The sequence below is a fragment of the Bufo bufo genome, chromosome 4, assembly GCF_905171765.1.
Source record: "Bufo bufo chromosome 4, aBufBuf1.1, whole genome shotgun sequence".
In the NCBI taxonomy this organism is placed as follows: domain Eukaryota; kingdom Metazoa; phylum Chordata; class Amphibia; order Anura; family Bufonidae; genus Bufo; species Bufo bufo.
Window position 1 is genome coordinate 635,643,190 of NC_053392.1, and position 17,797 is coordinate 635,660,986.

The 17,797-nt window shown below is 49.2% G+C and overlaps 2 pseudogenes; both read right to left on the reverse strand.

Moving 5' to 3' along the window:
* Window positions 1-6,160: 6,160 nt before the first annotated feature.
* On the reverse strand, window positions 6,161-6,662 carry LOC120999414 (annotated as a pseudogene).
* A 7,331-nt stretch (window positions 6,663-13,993) lies between these two features.
* On the reverse strand, window positions 13,994-14,495 carry LOC120999415 (annotated as a pseudogene).
* Window positions 14,496-17,797: the final 3,302 nt, after the last annotated feature.

Genomic DNA, 17,797 nt, shown 5'->3' on the forward strand with positions numbered 1-17,797 from the left:
AGGATTGCAGGGCGCTTCAGTTTGCCTCCTGTTGCTTCCTCCTCCTACTCCGCTTCCTCATCCTCTACCGGCTCCTCATCCGGTCAGCGTAACCCCTTCACCACTAACTTCAGCACAGCCCGGGGGAAACGACAGCAGGCAGTGTTATAACGTATCTGTTTGGGGGACAAACCCCACACCGCGCAGGAGCTGTGGACGGGCCTTGAACAACAGACCGATGAGTGGTTGGTGCCAGTCAGCCTCAAGCCCGGCCTGGTGGTGTGCGATAATGGGCGAAATCTCGTAGCAGCTCTGGGACTAGCCGGTTTGACGGACACCCCTTGCCTGGCGCATGCGCTGAATTTGGTGGTGCAGAGATTCCTTAAACATTACCCCGACATGTCAGAGCTGCTGCATAAAGTGCGGGCCGTTTGTGCGCGCTTTAGGCGTTCTCACCCTTCTGCTGCTCGCCTGTCAGCGCTGCAGCGCAACTTCGGCCTTCCCGCTCACCGCCTCATATGCGACGTGCCCACCAGGTGGAACTCCACCTTGCACATGCTGGACAGACTGTGCGAGCAGCAGCAGGCCATAGTGGAGTTTCAGCTGCAGCACGCACGGGTCAGTCGCACTGCGGAACAGCAACACTTCACCACCAATGACTGGGCCTCCATGCGAGACCTGTGTTCCTCGTTGCGCTGTTTCGAGTACTCCACCAACATGGCCAGTGCCGATGACGCCGTTCTCAGCGTTACTATCCCACTTCTATGTCTCCTTGAAAAAACGCTGCAGGCGATGATGGAAGAGGATGTGGTACAGGAGGAGGAGGAGGAGGAGGGATCATTTCATAGGGTTTCCAGCTAGTCATTCCCAAGTGGCTCCGAGGGTGGGTTCCTGCACCCACAACCCCAAGGTACACAATTGTCCAGCCAGGGCACAGTTCTGGAGGATGAGGAGGAGGAGGATGAGGAGATGGAGGAGGAGGAACCATGTTCACAGCAGGGTGGCACCCAGACCAGCTCATGGCCATCACTGGTGCGTGGCTGGGGGGATACAGAGGACACAGACGATACACCTCCCACAGAGGACAGCTTGTCGTTGCCTCTGGGCAGCCTGGCACACATGAGCGATTACATGCTGCAGTGTCTCCGCAACGACCGCCGAGGTGCCCACATTCTAACTTGTGCTGATTCCTGGGTGGCCACGCTGCTGGATCCCCGTTACACGGACAACGTACCGTCCTTAATTCCCTCACTGGAGCGTGATCGTAAGATGCGCGAGTACAAGCGCACGCTGGTAGACGCGCTGCTGGTGGCATTCATTGTCCCCATTGACTTCAATGGGGTTTGGGTTCAGGGCCAAGTTCGGGTCCCGAACTCGATCTTTTTTGTGAAGTTCGGCCGAACTCGAACATCCAGGTGTCCGCTCAACTCTATTTGTCACTAAACATTTTGGAAGGAAAGGCGAGTTCTCTCAGGGGTATCTGTGCCCCCCGCCGCACCGAGCACCCGCTCTGGCCGGGCAGGAAAGCATGTCCATGGAAAACTCGCCCAGTTGGGGCCACACATCAAGTTTGCATGCCCAGAAGTCCAGGAGATCTTGGATCATGGGTTACAGGGTGCAGTCCAAGTATGTCACCGCCTGCTGGTTCAGGTTCTGCTGGATGTCCTGCTGCTGGAGCTGGGTGGTTTCTTCAGAGGGCGGCTGAAGAAAGCTGCTCATTATAGACGGAAGTTGATGCATGTGATGCTGGTGATGCTTCTCCCCCCCCCCCATCCCCCCCCCCACACACACAACAGCCCCCCCAGTAAGACCTTAATGAGGACCGCCTGGTAATATGGAGGCTGTACTATAGTGTGAAGGCTGAAATCTGTAGGCTGTAATATCATGTGGAGGCTGGTAATATAATGTGGAGACTGGTAATATGGAGGCTGTAATGTGGAGGCTGTAATATAATATGGAGGCTATAATGTAATGTGAAGGCTATAATATAATATGGAGGCTGTAATATCATGTGGAGACTGTAATATAATGTGGAGGCTGTAATATCATGTCGAGACTGGTAATATGGAGGCTGTAATTTAATGTGGAGGCTGTAATATTGAGGCTGTAATATAATGTGGAGCCTGGTAATATGAAGGCTGTGATATAATGTGAAGCCTGGTAATATGGAGGCTGTAATGTAATGTGGAGCCTAGTAATATGGAGGCTGTAATATAATGTGGAAGCTGTAATATAATATGGAGGTTGTAATTTAATGTGGAGGCTGTAATATAATGTGGAGCCTGGTAGTATGGAGGCTGTAATAAAATGTGGAGCCTGGTAATATGGAGGCTGTAATATAATGTGGAGCCTGGTAATATGGAGGCTGTAATATAATGTGGAAGCTGTAATATAATATGGAGGCTATAATGTAAAGTGGAGGCTGTAATATAATGTGGAGGCTATAAAATAATATGAAGGCTATAATTTAATGTGGAGGCTGTAATATAATATGGAGGCTATAATGTAATGTGGAGGCTGTAATGCAATGTGGAGCCTGGTAATAAGGAGGCTGTAATATAATGTGGAGCCTGGTAATATGGAGGCAGTAATATAATGTGGAGCCTGGTAATATGGAGGCAGTAATATAATGTGGAGGCTGTAATATAATATGGAGGCTATAATGTAATGTGGAGGCTGTAATATAATATGGAGGCTATAATGTAATGTGGAGGCTTTAATATAATATGGAGGCTGTAATATAATGTGGAGGCTATAATGTAATGTGGAGGCTGTAATATAATATGGAGGCTATGATGTAATGTGGAGGCTTTAATATAATGTGGAGCCTGGTAATATGGAGGCTGTAATATAATATGGAGGCTGTAATGTAATGTGGAGGCTGTAATATAACATGTAGACTGTAATATAATATGGAGGCTATAATGTAATGTGGAGGCTGTAATGTAATTTGGAGGCTGTAATATAATGTGGAAGCAGTAATATAATATAGAGGCTGTAATGTGGAGGCTGTAATATAACGTGTAGGCTGTAATACAATATATGGAGGCTATAATGTAATGTGGAGACTATAATATAACATGGAGGCTATAATGTAATGTGGAGGCTGTAATGTAATGGCTGTAATATAATATGGAGGCTATAATGTAATGTGGAGCCTGGTAATAGGGAGGCTGTAATATCTTGTGAAGCCTGGTAATATGGAGGCTGTAATATCATGTGGAGCCTGATAATATGGAGGCTGCAATATGTTGTGGAGGCTGTAATAATGTGGAGGCTGGTAATGTGAAGGCTTTAATATATTGTGGGGCCTGGTAATATGGAGTCTGTAATATTATGTGGAGGCTGTAATATAATATAGAGGCTGTAATGTAATATGAAGGCTGTAATATAATATTGAGGCTGTAATTATAATGTGGAGGCTGTAATGTAATATGAAGGCTGTTATATAATGTGGACGCTTGTAATGTAATGTGGAGGTTGTAATATAATGTGGAGGCCGGTATATAATGTGGAGTCTGTAAGATGAATGTTGTAATATCATGTGGAGGCTGGTAATATGGACGCTGTAATATTATGTGGAGGCTGTATTATAGTATGAAGTCTGTAATATCATGTGGAGGCTATAATGTAATGTGGAGGCTGTAAATAAGGAGGCTGTAATATAATGTTGAGGTTAATAATATAGTATAGAGGCGTTAATATAATGCAGAGGATATAATGTCATATACAGGCTGGTAATATGGAGGTTGTCAATTAATTTGGAGGCTGGGATGTAATGTGGAGGCTGAAAATATGGAGGCTGTAACATAATGTTTAAGCTGTGATGTAGATGTGATGTAGAGGCCGGTAATACAGAGGCTGTAATATAATGTGGAGGCCAGTAATGTAATATAATATGGAGACTGTAATGTAGAGGCCGGTAATATGGAAGCAGTAATATAATGTGTAGGCCAGTAATGAAATATAGAGGCTGTAATGTAATGTGGAAGCTGGTAGTATGGAGGCTGTAATGTAATGTAGAGGCTAGTTATATGGAGGCTGTGATGTAATCTGGAGGCTGAATATATGGAGGCTGTAACATAATGTTTAGGCTGTGATGTAATGTAGAGGACGGTTATATGGAGTCTGCAATATAATGTGGCGGCTGTAATGTAATGTGGAGGCTGTAATATAATTTGGAGTCTGTAATGTAATGCAGAGGCTGGTAATATGAAGGCTGTGATGTTATGTGGAGGCTGGTAGTATGGAGGCTGTAATATAATGTAATGTGGAGGCTGGTAGTATGGAGGCTGTCATATAATGTGGAGGATGTAATGTAATGTTTAGGATGTGATGTAATGTAGAGGACGGTAATATGGAGTCTGTAATATAATGTGGAGGCTGTAATATAATGTGGAGGCTGGTAATGTCACATGGAGACTGTAATGTAGAGGATGGTAATACGGAGGCTGTAATGTAATGTGGAGGCTATAATGTAATGTAGAGGCTGTAATATAATATGAAGGCTGTGATGTAATTTGGAGGCCATTAATATGGAAGCTGTAATATAATGTAGATGCTGTAATATAATGTTAAGGATGATAATATAGAGGCTGTGATGTAATGTGGAGACTATAATGTAATGTGGAGGCTTTAAATATGGAGGCTGTAATATAATGTTGAGGTTGATAATATAATATGGAGGCTGTAATATATTGTGGAAGCTGTAATATAATATGGAGGCTGTAATATCATGTGGAGGCTGGAATATAATGTGGAGGCTGTAATATTATATGTAGGCTGTAATGTAATGTGGAGGCTGTGATATTATGTGGAGCCTGGTAATGTAATGTGGAGGGTGTAATGTAATGTAGAGGCTGGTAGTATGGAGGCTGTAATGTAATGTAGAGGCTGTAATATAATGTAATATGGAGGCTGTAATAGAAACATAGATGTAATATGGAGGCTGTAATATAAGGTGGAGGCTATAATGTAATGCAGAGGCTGTAGTAGAATGTGGAGGCTGGTAGTATGGAGGCTGTAATATAATGTGGAGGTTGATAATATAATATAGAGACTTTATTTTAATGCGAAGGATATGATGTAATTTACAGGCTGGTAACATGAAGGCTGGAAAATGAAAACCACCAGCACTTCTGAGCTCAGCCAATCAGAGCTGGAGGGCGGGGCCTGGAGTTCAGGAACAGCCCCGCCCCCAGAAAGGCCGCCTCTCCGTGCAGTTCTCCTTCAGGTCCGCCCATGCTCCATATAAAGGAGGGCTCTGGGCTGAGCAGTCACTGCTCTCTGCTCCTCACACCTAGAAGATGTCTGGTCGCGGTAAAGGAGGGAAAGGGCTCGGGAAAGGCGGCGCCAAGCGGCACAGGAAGGTGCTCCGTGATAACATCCAGGGCATCACCAAGCCTGCCATCCGCCGCCTAGCTCGCAGGGGAGGCGTCAAGCGCATCTCCGGCCTCATCTATGAGGAGACTCGCGGGGTGCTGAAAGTCTTCCTGGAGAACGTCATCCGGGACGCCGTCACCTACACCGAGCACGCCAAGAGGAAGACCGTCACCGCCATGGACGTGGTCTACGCGCTCAAGCGCCAGGGCCGCACTCTCTACGGCTTCGGGGGTTAATGCTGCCGCCTCCTCCGTCCTCACAGCACAAAGGCTCTTCTCAGAGCCGCCCACATCTTCCCGGGGAGGAGGAGCTACAATTCCACTGAGGGGTTAACACCGCCCGCACATCAGGAGATCAGCGGCGCCCTGTGCTCAGTACAGCCGGAGGTCTAAGTTACAGAAACCCCCCCAATAATCGGTGTAAATCCCGAGCCCCGGGTGTTCTCCACCGCAGCTACGAGACGAGCTGTGCTCGGAGACTGAGAGGTTAATCCGTCCCGCCAATGAGCGGCGCTGGTACAGGTCACATGACCGGCTCCTCCTGTAAATCAGCAGCTCAACTATAGGCGGGAAATTCAAATGAGCGACGAGATCCTGAGCTCTCCCAGCCAATAGCAGAGCTCTGGACCCCGCAGCCGTTATGTGCCCGTAGGAGCCTCGTCCTCCTGCACTGAGCGGCCGCACAGCCTCTCTCCAGGGAGCGCCACACTGAGGAGGATGATGGGAGTAGTGATCGGGCATGGAGGAGGAGGATGAGGGGAGCTTGTAGTGTAACTTCCGATAGCGTTACCGCATCTCATCTAGCTGACAGGGAGGAAAACCGCAGCCACTGTGAGAACGGGGAGACCCGGGAGCAGCTCCGCTGGAGACAGGGTGGGGGCTCTGAGAAGAGCCTTTGGGTCCGGAGAGCGGCGGCGGCGCTCACTTGGCGCTGGTGTACTTGGTGACGGCCTTGGTGCCCTCGGAGACGGCGTGCTTGGCCAGCTCTCCGGGCAGCAGCAGGCGCACGGCGGTCTGGATCTCCCGGGAGGTGATGGTGGAGCGCTTGTTGTAGTGAGCCAGGCGGGAGGCTTCCCCTGCGATGCGCTCGAAGATGTCGTTGACGAAGGAGTTCATGATGCCCATGGCCTTGGAGGAGATGCCGGTGTCGGGGTGGACCTGCTTCAGCACCTTGTAGACGTAGATGGCATAGCTCTCCTTCCTGCTCTTCCTCCGCTTCTTGCCGTCCTTCTTCTGAACCTTGGTGACGGCTTTCTTGGAGCCCTTCTTGGGCGCTGGGGCGGACTTGGCTGGCTCGGGCATTCTGACGGAAGACAAAATCTCGTCTGTTCTCCTCCTGCCACCGCGGCGGTATTTATACACGGGCCATGCAAATGAGCTGCTGCTGACTGCGCGCCAATCTACTGGAGGAGAGGGTCACGTGGTGTCTCCACTGCTCCCAATTGGCAGCCTCACATCCATCCAGCTGAGCCGGAGCAAATAGAGAGACGGGGCTCACATACATCCATTCCGCAGAGCCCGGGGCGGGGCTCACATACATCCAGCTGAGCCGGGGGCGGAGCAAATAGAGGGGCGGGGCTCACATACATCCATTCAGCGGAGCAACAGGAGAGGCGTGGCTCACATCCATCCAGCGGAGCCGGAGTAGCAAGAAGGGAGGGGGCTCACATCCATTCATAGAGCTGAGTCGGAGGGCGGAGCAGCAGGAGGGGTTGGGCTCTTAGCCATCCATTCTGCTAAACCGGGGGGCGGAGCAGAACTCACATCCATCCATTCAGATGAGCCGGGGGGAGGAGCAGCAGGGCTCGCATCCATCCATTCAGCTGAGCCGGGGGGCGGGGCTAGCATCTCTCTTCAGTCTATCAGGGCCTCGCTGCTCGGCTGATAACCGCCCCTCACTGCGCCCCTCCCCCTGCTGGTAGTGATGCCGCCGCTGAGTGTACTGTGCCTGCAGGGGGTCGTGCGCTCTATCCCTGAACACCAGCGCAGCGATGGAGCCGCTCTTCTCCGCACAGTGAATACGGGACTGTTCTCCCCTTCTCCGGTGGGGGGCGGGAGAAGGCGGCCACTGACGGGTTAATACTGAACAGGCTATGGGGGCGGAGCTACAGAACTAGTACGTTACAGTGATTGGCTGATCTGTGGCTTTTGAAATTCCCGCTCAATTCCCGTTCAGCGGCCGTGGAGGAGCAGTCCATTACACACAGGGGACGACCCTAACCCTAACCCTCTACAGCAGCAATGTCTGCCCGTACTCGCAGCAGGTCAGGAGCGGCAAGTGCCCCTGTGTGACGCCCGGACCATCAGAGCCCCTGTGTGTAATGGACTGCTCCTCCACGGCCGCTGGATTCTGACCGGACTGTAATTGAGCGGGAATTTCAAAAGCCAGAGATCAGCCAATCACTGTAAAGCACTTGTTCTATAGCTCCGCCCCTTCTCTCTGCGCTGGTGTCCGGGGATAGAGCGCACGGCGGGGCTCACATCCATCCATTAGCAGATCACTACTGCCCTCATTCTCCTCACTGGCTGACCACTACTCCCCTAATCATCCTCAGTACCATATAACCACTTCACTCATTCTCCTCATCGCCCAACTGCTCTCTGGCCGATCACTACTCCCCCCATCCTCCCGATCAGTGGTCTATAATGAGGAAATAATCCGCCTCGGACATGAGGCTTCCATGTATTCACACAATGCGGCAGCTCCGTCCTAGAGAAGGTGGGGGCTCTGAGAAGAGCGGGGGGCTGGGCTCACAACGGCTGCGGGGTCCAGAGCTCTGCTATTGGCTGGGAGAGCTCAGCATCTCGTCGCTCATTTGAATTTCCCGCCTATAGTTGAGCTGCTGATTTACAGGAGGAGCCGGTCATGTGACCTGTACCAGCGCCGCTCATTGGCGGGACGGATTAACCCCTCAGTCTCCGAGCACAGCTCGTCTCGTAGCTGCGGTGGAGAACACCCGGGGCTCGGGATTTACACCGATTATTGGGGGGTTTCTGTAATGTAGACCTCCGGCTGTACTGAGCACAGGGCGCCGCTGATCTCCTGATGTGCGGGCGGTGTTAACCCCTCAGTGGAATTGTAGCTCCTCCTCCCCGGGAAGATGTGGGCGGCTCTGAGAAGAGCCTTTGTGCTGTGAGGACGGAGGCGGCAGCATTAACCCCCGAAGCCGTAGAGAGTGCGGCCCTGGCGCTTGAGCGCGTAGACCACGTCCATGGCGGTGACGGTCTTCCTCTTGGCGTGCTCGGTGTAGGTGACGGCGTCCCGGATGACGTTCTCCAGGAAGACTTTCAGCACCCCGCGAGTCTCCTCATAGATGAGGCCGGAGATGCGCTTGACGCCTCCCCTGCGAGCTAGGCGGCGGATGGCAGGCTTGGTGATGCCCTGGATGTTATCACGGAGCACCTTCCTGTGCCGCTTGGCGCCGCCTTTCCCGAGCCCTTTCCCTCCTTTACCGCGACCAGACATCTTCTAGGTGTGAGGAGCAGAGAGCAGTGACTGCTCAGCCCAGAGCCCTCCTTTATATGGAGCATGGGCGGACCTGAAAGAGAACTGCACGCAGAGGCTGCCTTTCTGGGGGCGGGGCTGTTCCTGAACTCCAGGCCCCGCCCTCCAGCTCTGATTGGCTGAGCTCAGAAGTGCTGGTGGTTTTCATTTTCCAGCCTCCATGTTACCAGCCAGTAAATTACATCATATCCTTCGCATTAAAATAAAGTCTCTATATTATATTATCAACCTCCACATTATATTACAGCCTCCATACTACCAGCCTCCACATTCTATTACAGCCTCTGCATTACATTATAGCCTCCACCTTATATTACAGCCTCCATATTACATCTATGTTTCTATTACAGCCTCCATATTACATTATATTACAGCCTCTACATTACATTACAGCCTCCATACTACCAGCCTCTACATTACATTACACCCTCCACATTACATTACCAGGCTCCACATAATATCACAGCCTCCACATTACATTACAGCCTACATATAATATTACAGCCTCCACATTATATTCCAGCCTCCACATGATATTACAGCCTCCATATTATATTACAGCTTTCACAATATATTACAGCCTCCATATTATATTATCAACCTCAACATTATATTACAGCCTCCATATTTAAAGCCTCCACATTACATTATAGTCTCCACATTACATCACAGCCTCTATATTATCATCCTCAACATTATATTACAGCCTCCATATTTACAGCATCTATATTATATTACAGCCTCCATATTAATGGCCTCCACATTACATCACAGCCTCCATATTATATTATCAACCTCAACAACATATTACAGCCTCTACATTACATTATAGCCTCCACATTATATTACAGCCTTAAAATTACCAGCCTTCACATTACATTACAGCCTCCATGTTACATTTCCGGCCTCCACATTATATTACAGCCTCCGTATTACCATTCTCTACATTACAGTCTCCATGTTACATTAGCAGCCTCCACATTATATTACAGACTCCATATTACCGTACTCTACATTACATCACATCCTAAACATTACATTACAGCCTCCATACTAACAGCCTCCACATTACATCACAGCCTCTACATTATATTACAGCCTTCATATTACCAGGCTCTGCATTACATTACAGCCCTCAAATTATATTACAGCCTCCATATTACCAGCCTCCATATTATATTATCAACCTCAACAACATATTACAGCCTCTACATTAGATTATAGCCTCCACATTATTTTGCAGCCTAAATATTACCAGCCTCCATGTTATATTACAGCCTCCGTATTAACGGCCTCTACATTAATGTGGAAGCTGTAATATAATATGGAGGCTATAATGTAAAGTGGAGGCTGTAATATAATGTGGAGGCTATAAAATAATATGAAGGCTATAATTTAATGTGGAGGCTGTAATATAATATGGAGGCTATAATGTAATGTGGAGGCTGTAATGCAATGTGGAGCCTGGTAATAAGGAGGCTGTAATATAATGTGGAGCCTGGTAATATGGAGGCAGTAATATAATGTGGAGCCTGGTAATATGGAGGCAGTAATATAATGTGGAGGCTGTAATATAATATGGAGGCTATAATGTAATGTGGAGGCTGTAATATAATATGGAGGCTATAATGTAATGTGGAGGCTTTAATATAATATGGAGGCTGTAATATAATGTGGAGGCTATAATGTAATGTGGAGGCTGTAATATAATATGGAGGCTATGATGTAATGTGGAGGCTTTAATATAATGTGGAGCCTGGTAATATGGAGGCTGTAATATAATGTGGAAGCTGTAATATAATATGGAGGCTGTAATGTAATGTGGAGGCTGTAATATAACATGTAGACTGTAATATAATATGGAGGCTATAATGTAATGTGGAGGCTGTAATGTAATTTGGAGGCTGTAATATAATGTGGAAGCAGTAATATAATATAGAGGCTGTAATGTGGAGGCTGTAATATAACGTGTAGGCTGTAATACAATATATGGAGGCTATAATGTAATGTGGAGACTATAATATAACATGGAGGCTATAATGTAATGTGGAGGCTGTAATGTAATGGCTGTAATATAATATGGAGGCTATAATGTAATGTGGAGCCTGGTAATAGGGAGGCTGTAATATCTTGTGAAGCCTGGTAATATGGAGGCTGTAATATCATGTGGAGCCTGATAATATGGAGGCTGCAATATGTTGTGGAGGCTGTAATAATGTGGAGGCTGGTAATGTGAAGGCTTTAATATATTGTGGGGCCTGGTAATATGGAGTCTGTAATATTATGTGGAGGCTGTAATATAATATAGAGGCTGTAATGTAATATGAAGGCTGTAATATAATATTGAGGCTGTAATTATAATGTGGAGGCTGTAATGTAATATGAAGGCTGTTATATAATGTGGACGCTTGTAATGTAATGTGGAGGTTGTAATATAATGTGGAGGCCGGTATATAATGTGGAGTCTGTAAGATGAATGTTGTAATATCATGTGGAGGCTGGTAATATGGACGCTGTAATATTATGTGGAGGCTGTATTATAGTATGAAGTCTGTAATATCATGTGGAGGCTATAATGTAATGTGGAGGCTGTAAATAAGGAGGCTGTAATATAATGTTGAGGTTAATAATATAGTATAGAGGCGTTAATATAATGCAGAGGATATAATGTCATATACAGGCTGGTAATATGGAGGTTGTCAATTAATTTGGAGGCTGGGATGTAATGTGGAGGCTGAAAATATGGAGGCTGTAACATAATGTTTAAGCTGTGATGTAGATGTGATGTAGAGGCCGGTAATACAGAGGCTGTAATATAATGTGGAGGCCAGTAATGTAATATAATATGGAGACTGTAATGTAGAGGCCGGTAATATGGAAGCAGTAATATAATGTGTAGGCCAGTAATGAAATATAGAGGCTGTAATGTAATGTGGAAGCTGGTAGTATGGAGGCTGTAATGTAATGTAGAGGCTAGTTATATGGAGGCTGTGATGTAATCTGGAGGCTGAATATATGGAGGCTGTAACATAATGTTTAGGCTGTGATGTAATGTAGAGGACGGTTATATGGAGTCTGCAATATAATGTGGCGGCTGTAATGTAATGTGGAGGCTGTAATATAATTTGGAGTCTGTAATGTAATGCAGAGGCTGGTAATATGAAGGCTGTGATGTTATGTGGAGGCTGGTAGTATGGAGGCTGTAATATAATGTAATGTGGAGGCTGGTAGTATGGAGGCTGTCATATAATGTGGAGGATGTAATGTAATGTTTAGGATGTGATGTAATGTAGAGGACGGTAATATGGAGTCTGTAATATAATGTGGAGGCTGTAATATAATGTGGAGGCTGGTAATGTCACATGGAGACTGTAATGTAGAGGATGGTAATACGGAGGCTGTAATGTAATGTGGAGGCTATAATGTAATGTAGAGGCTGTAATATAATATGAAGGCTGCGATGTAATTTGGAGGCCATTAATATGGAAGCTGTAATATAATGTAGATGCTGTAATATAATGTTAAGGATGATAATATAGAGGCTGTGATGTAATGTGGAGACTATAATGTAATGTGGAGGCTTTAAATATGGAGGCTGTAATATAATGTTGAGGTTGATAATATAATATGGAGGCTGTAATATATTGTGGAAGCTGTAATATAATATGGAGGCTGTAATATCATGTGGAGGCTGGAATATAATGTGGAGGCTGTAATATTATATGTAGGCTGTAATGTAATGTGGAGGCTGTGATATTATGTGGAGCCTGGTAATGTAATGTGGAGGGTGTAATGTAATGTAGAGGCTGGTAGTATGGAGGCTGTAATGTAATGTAGAGGCTGTAATATAATGTAATATGGAGGCTGTAATAGAAACATAGATGTAATATGGAGGCTGTAATATAAGGTGGAGGCTATAATGTAATGCAGAGGCTGTAGTAGAATGTGGAGGCTGGTAGTATGGAGGCTGTAATATAATGTGGAGGTTGATAATATAATATAGAGACTTTATTTTAATGCGAAGGATATGATGTAATTTACAGGCTGGTAACATGAAGGCTGGAAAATGAAAACCACCAGCACTTCTGAGCTCAGCCAATCAGAGCTGGAGGGCGGGGCCTGGAGTTCAGGAACAGCCCCGCCCCCAGAAAGGCCGCCTCTCCGTGCAGTTCTCCTTCAGGTCCGCCCATGCTCCATATAAAGGAGGGCTCTGGGCTGAGCAGTCACTGCTCTCTGCTCCTCACACCTAGAAGATGTCTGGTCGCGGTAAAGGAGGGAAAGGGCTCGGGAAAGGCGGCGCCAAGCGGCACAGGAAGGTGCTCCGTGATAACATCCAGGGCATCACCAAGCCTGCCATCCGCCGCCTAGCTCGCAGGGGAGGCGTCAAGCGCATCTCCGGCCTCATCTATGAGGAGACTCGCGGGGTGCTGAAAGTCTTCCTGGAGAACGTCATCCGGGACGCCGTCACCTACACCGAGCACGCCAAGAGGAAGACCGTCACCGCCATGGACGTGGTCTACGCGCTCAAGCGCCAGGGCCGCACTCTCTACGGCTTCGGGGGTTAATGCTGCCGCCTCCTCCGTCCTCACAGCACAAAGGCTCTTCTCAGAGCCGCCCACATCTTCCCGGGGAGGAGGAGCTACAATTCCACTGAGGGGTTAACACCGCCCGCACATCAGGAGATCAGCGGCGCCCTGTGCTCAGTACAGCCGGAGGTCTAAGTTACAGAAACCCCCCCAATAATCGGTGTAAATCCCGAGCCCCGGGTGTTCTCCACCGCAGCTACGAGACGAGCTGTGCTCGGAGACTGAGAGGTTAATCCGTCCCGCCAATGAGCGGCGCTGGTACAGGTCACATGACCGGCTCCTCCTGTAAATCAGCAGCTCAACTATAGGCGGGAAATTCAAATGAGCGACGAGATCCTGAGCTCTCCCAGCCAATAGCAGAGCTCTGGACCCCGCAGCCGTTATGTGCCCGTAGGAGCCTCGTCCTCCTGCACTGAGCGGCCGCACAGCCTCTCTCCAGGGAGCGCCACACTGAGGAGGATGATGGGAGTAGTGATCGGGCATGGAGGAGGAGGATGAGGGGAGCTTGTAGTGTAACTTCCGATAGCGTTACCGCATCTCATCTAGCTGACAGGGAGGAAAACCGCAGCCACTGTGAGAACGGGGAGACCCGGGAGCAGCTCCGCTGGAGACAGGGTGGGGGCTCTGAGAAGAGCCTTTGGGTCCGGAGAGCGGCGGCGGCGCTCACTTGGCGCTGGTGTACTTGGTGACGGCCTTGGTGCCCTCGGAGACGGCGTGCTTGGCCAGCTCTCCGGGCAGCAGCAGGCGCACGGCGGTCTGGATCTCCCGGGAGGTGATGGTGGAGCGCTTGTTGTAGTGAGCCAGGCGGGAGGCTTCCCCTGCGATGCGCTCGAAGATGTCGTTGACGAAGGAGTTCATGATGCCCATGGCCTTGGAGGAGATGCCGGTGTCGGGGTGGACCTGCTTCAGCACCTTGTAGACGTAGATGGCATAGCTCTCCTTCCTGCTCTTCCTCCGCTTCTTGCCGTCCTTCTTCTGAACCTTGGTGACGGCTTTCTTGGAGCCCTTCTTGGGCGCTGGGGCGGACTTGGCTGGCTCGGGCATTCTGACGGAAGACAAAATCTCGTCTGTTCTCCTCCTGCCACCGCGGCGGTATTTATACACGGGCCATGCAAATGAGCTGCTGCTGACTGCGCGCCAATCTACTGGAGGAGAGGGTCACGTGGTGTCTCCACTGCTCCCAATTGGCAGCCTCACATCCATCCAGCTGAGCCGGAGCAAATAGAGAGACGGGGCTCACATACATCCATTCCGCAGAGCCCGGGGCGGGGCTCACATACATCCAGCTGAGCCGGGGGCGGAGCAAATAGAGGGGCGGGGCTCACATACATCCATTCAGCGGAGCAACAGGAGAGGCGTGGCTCACATCCATCCAGCGGAGCCGGAGTAGCAAGAAGGGAGGGGGCTCACATCCATTCATAGAGCTGAGTCGGAGGGCGGAGCAGCAGGAGGGGTTGGGCTCTTAGCCATCCATTCTGCTAAACCGGGGGGCGGAGCAGAACTCACATCCATCCATTCAGATGAGCCGGGGGGAGGAGCAGCAGGGCTCGCATCCATCCATTCAGCTGAGCCGGGGGGCGGGGCTAGCATCTCTCTTCAGTCTATCAGGGCCTCGCTGCTCGGCTGATAACCGCCCCTCACTGCGCCCCTCCCCCTGCTGGTAGTGATGCCGCCGCTGAGTGTACTGTGCCTGCAGGGGGTCGTGCGCTCTATCCCTGAACACCAGCGCAGCGATGGAGCCGCTCTTCTCCGCACAGTGAATACGGGACTGTTCTCCCCTTCTCCGGTGGGGGGCGGGAGAAGGCGGCCACTGACGGGTTAATACTGAACAGGCTATGGGGGCGGAGCTACAGAACTAGTACGTTACAGTGATTGGCTGATCTGTGGCTTTTGAAATTCCCGCTCAATTCCCGTTCAGCGGCCGTGGAGGAGCAGTCCATTACACACAGGGGACGACCCTAACCCTAACCCTCTACAGCAGCAATGTCTGCCCGTACTCGCAGCAGGTCAGGAGCGGCAAGTGCCCCTGTGTGACGCCCGGACCATCAGAGCCCCTGTGTGTAATGGACTGCTCCTCCACGGCCGCTGGATTCTGACCGGACTGTAATTGAGCGGGAATTTCAAAAGCCAGAGATCAGCCAATCACTGTAAAGCACTTGTTCTATAGCTCCGCCCCTTCTCTCTGCGCTGGTGTCCGGGGATAGAGCGCACGGCGGGGCTCACATCCATCCATTAGCAGATCACTACTCCCCCATCCTCCTCACTGGCTGACCACTACTCCCCTAATCATCCTCAGTACCATATAACCACTTCACTCATTCTCCTCATCGCCCAACTGCTCTCTGGCCGATCACTACTCCCCCCATCCTCCCGATCAGTGGTCTATAATGAGGAAATAATCCGCCTCGGACATGAGGCTTCCATGTATTCACACAATGCGGCAGCTCCGTCCTAGAGAAGGTGGGGGCTCTGAGAAGAGCGGGGGGCTGGGCTCACAACGGCTGCGGGGTCCAGAGCTCTGCTATTGGCTGGGAGAGCTCAGCATCTCGTCGCTCATTTGAATTTCCCGCCTATAGTTGAGCTGCTGATTTACAGGAGGAGCCGGTCATGTGACCTGTACCAGCGCCGCTCATTGGCGGGACGGATTAACCCCTCAGTCTCCGAGCACAGCTCGTCTCGTAGCTGCGGTGGAGAACACCCGGGGCTCGGGATTTACACCGATTATTGGGGGGTTTCTGTAATGTAGACCTCCGGCTGTACTGAGCACAGGGCGCCGCTGATCTCCTGATGTGCGGGCGGTGTTAACCCCTCAGTGGAATTGTAGCTCCTCCTCCCCGGGAAGATGTGGGCGGCTCTGAGAAGAGCCTTTGTGCTGTGAGGACGGAGGCGGCAGCATTAACCCCCGAAGCCGTAGAGAGTGCGGCCCTGGCGCTTGAGCGCGTAGACCACGTCCATGGCGGTGACGGTCTTCCTCTTGGCGTGCTCGGTGTAGGTGACGGCGTCCCGGATGACGTTCTCCAGGAAGACTTTCAGCACCCCGCGAGTCTCCTCATAGATGAGGCCGGAGATGCGCTTGACGCCTCCCCTGCGAGCTAGGCGGCGGATGGCAGGCTTGGTGATGCCCTGGATGTTATCACGGAGCACCTTCCTGTGCCGCTTGGCGCCGCCTTTCCCGAGCCCTTTCCCTCCTTTACCGCGACCAGACATCTTCTAGGTGTGAGGAGCAGAGAGCAGTGACTGCTCAGCCCAGAGCCCTCCTTTATATGGAGCATGGGCGGACCTGAAAGAGAACTGCACGCAGAGGCTGCCTTTCTGGGGGCGGGGCTGTTCCTGAACTCCAGGCCCCGCCCTCCAGCTCTGATTGGCTGAGCTCAGAAGTGCTGGTGGTTTTCATTTTCCAGCCTCCATGTTACCAGCCAGTAAATTACATCATATCCTTCGCATTAAAATAAAGTCTCTATATTATATTATCAACCTCCACATTATATTACAGCCTCCATACTACCAGCCTCCACATTCTATTACAGCCTCTGCATTACATTATAGCCTCCACCTTATATTACAGCCTCCATATTACATCTATGTTTCTATTACAGCCTCCATATTACATTATATTACAGCCTCTACATTACATTACAGCCTCCATACTACCAGCCTCTACATTACATTACACCCTCCACATTACATTACCAGGCTCCACATAATATCACAGCCTCCACATTACATTACAGCCTACATATAATATTACAGCCTCCACATTATATTCCAGCCTCCACATGATATTACAGCCTCCATATTATATTACAGCTTTCACAATATATTACAGCCTCCATATTATATTATCAACCTCAACATTATATTACAGCCTCCATATTTAAAGCCTCCACATTACATTATAGTCTCCACATTACATCACAGCCTCTATATTATCATCCTCAACATTATATTACAGCCTCCATATTTACAGCATCTATATTATATTACAGCCTCCATATTAATGGCCTCCACATTACATCACAGCCTCCATATTATATTATCAACCTCAACAACATATTACAGCCTCTACATTACATTATAGCCTCCACATTATATTACAGCCTTAAAATTACCAGCCTTCACATTACATTACAGCCTCCATGTTACATTTCCGGCCTCCACATTATATTACAGCCTCCGTATTACCATTCTCTACATTACAGTCTCCATGTTACATTAGCAGCCTCCACATTATATTACAGACTCCATATTACCGTACTCTACATTACATCACATCCTAAACATTACATTACAGCCTCCATACTAACAGCCTCCACATTACATCACAGCCTCTACATTATATTACAGCC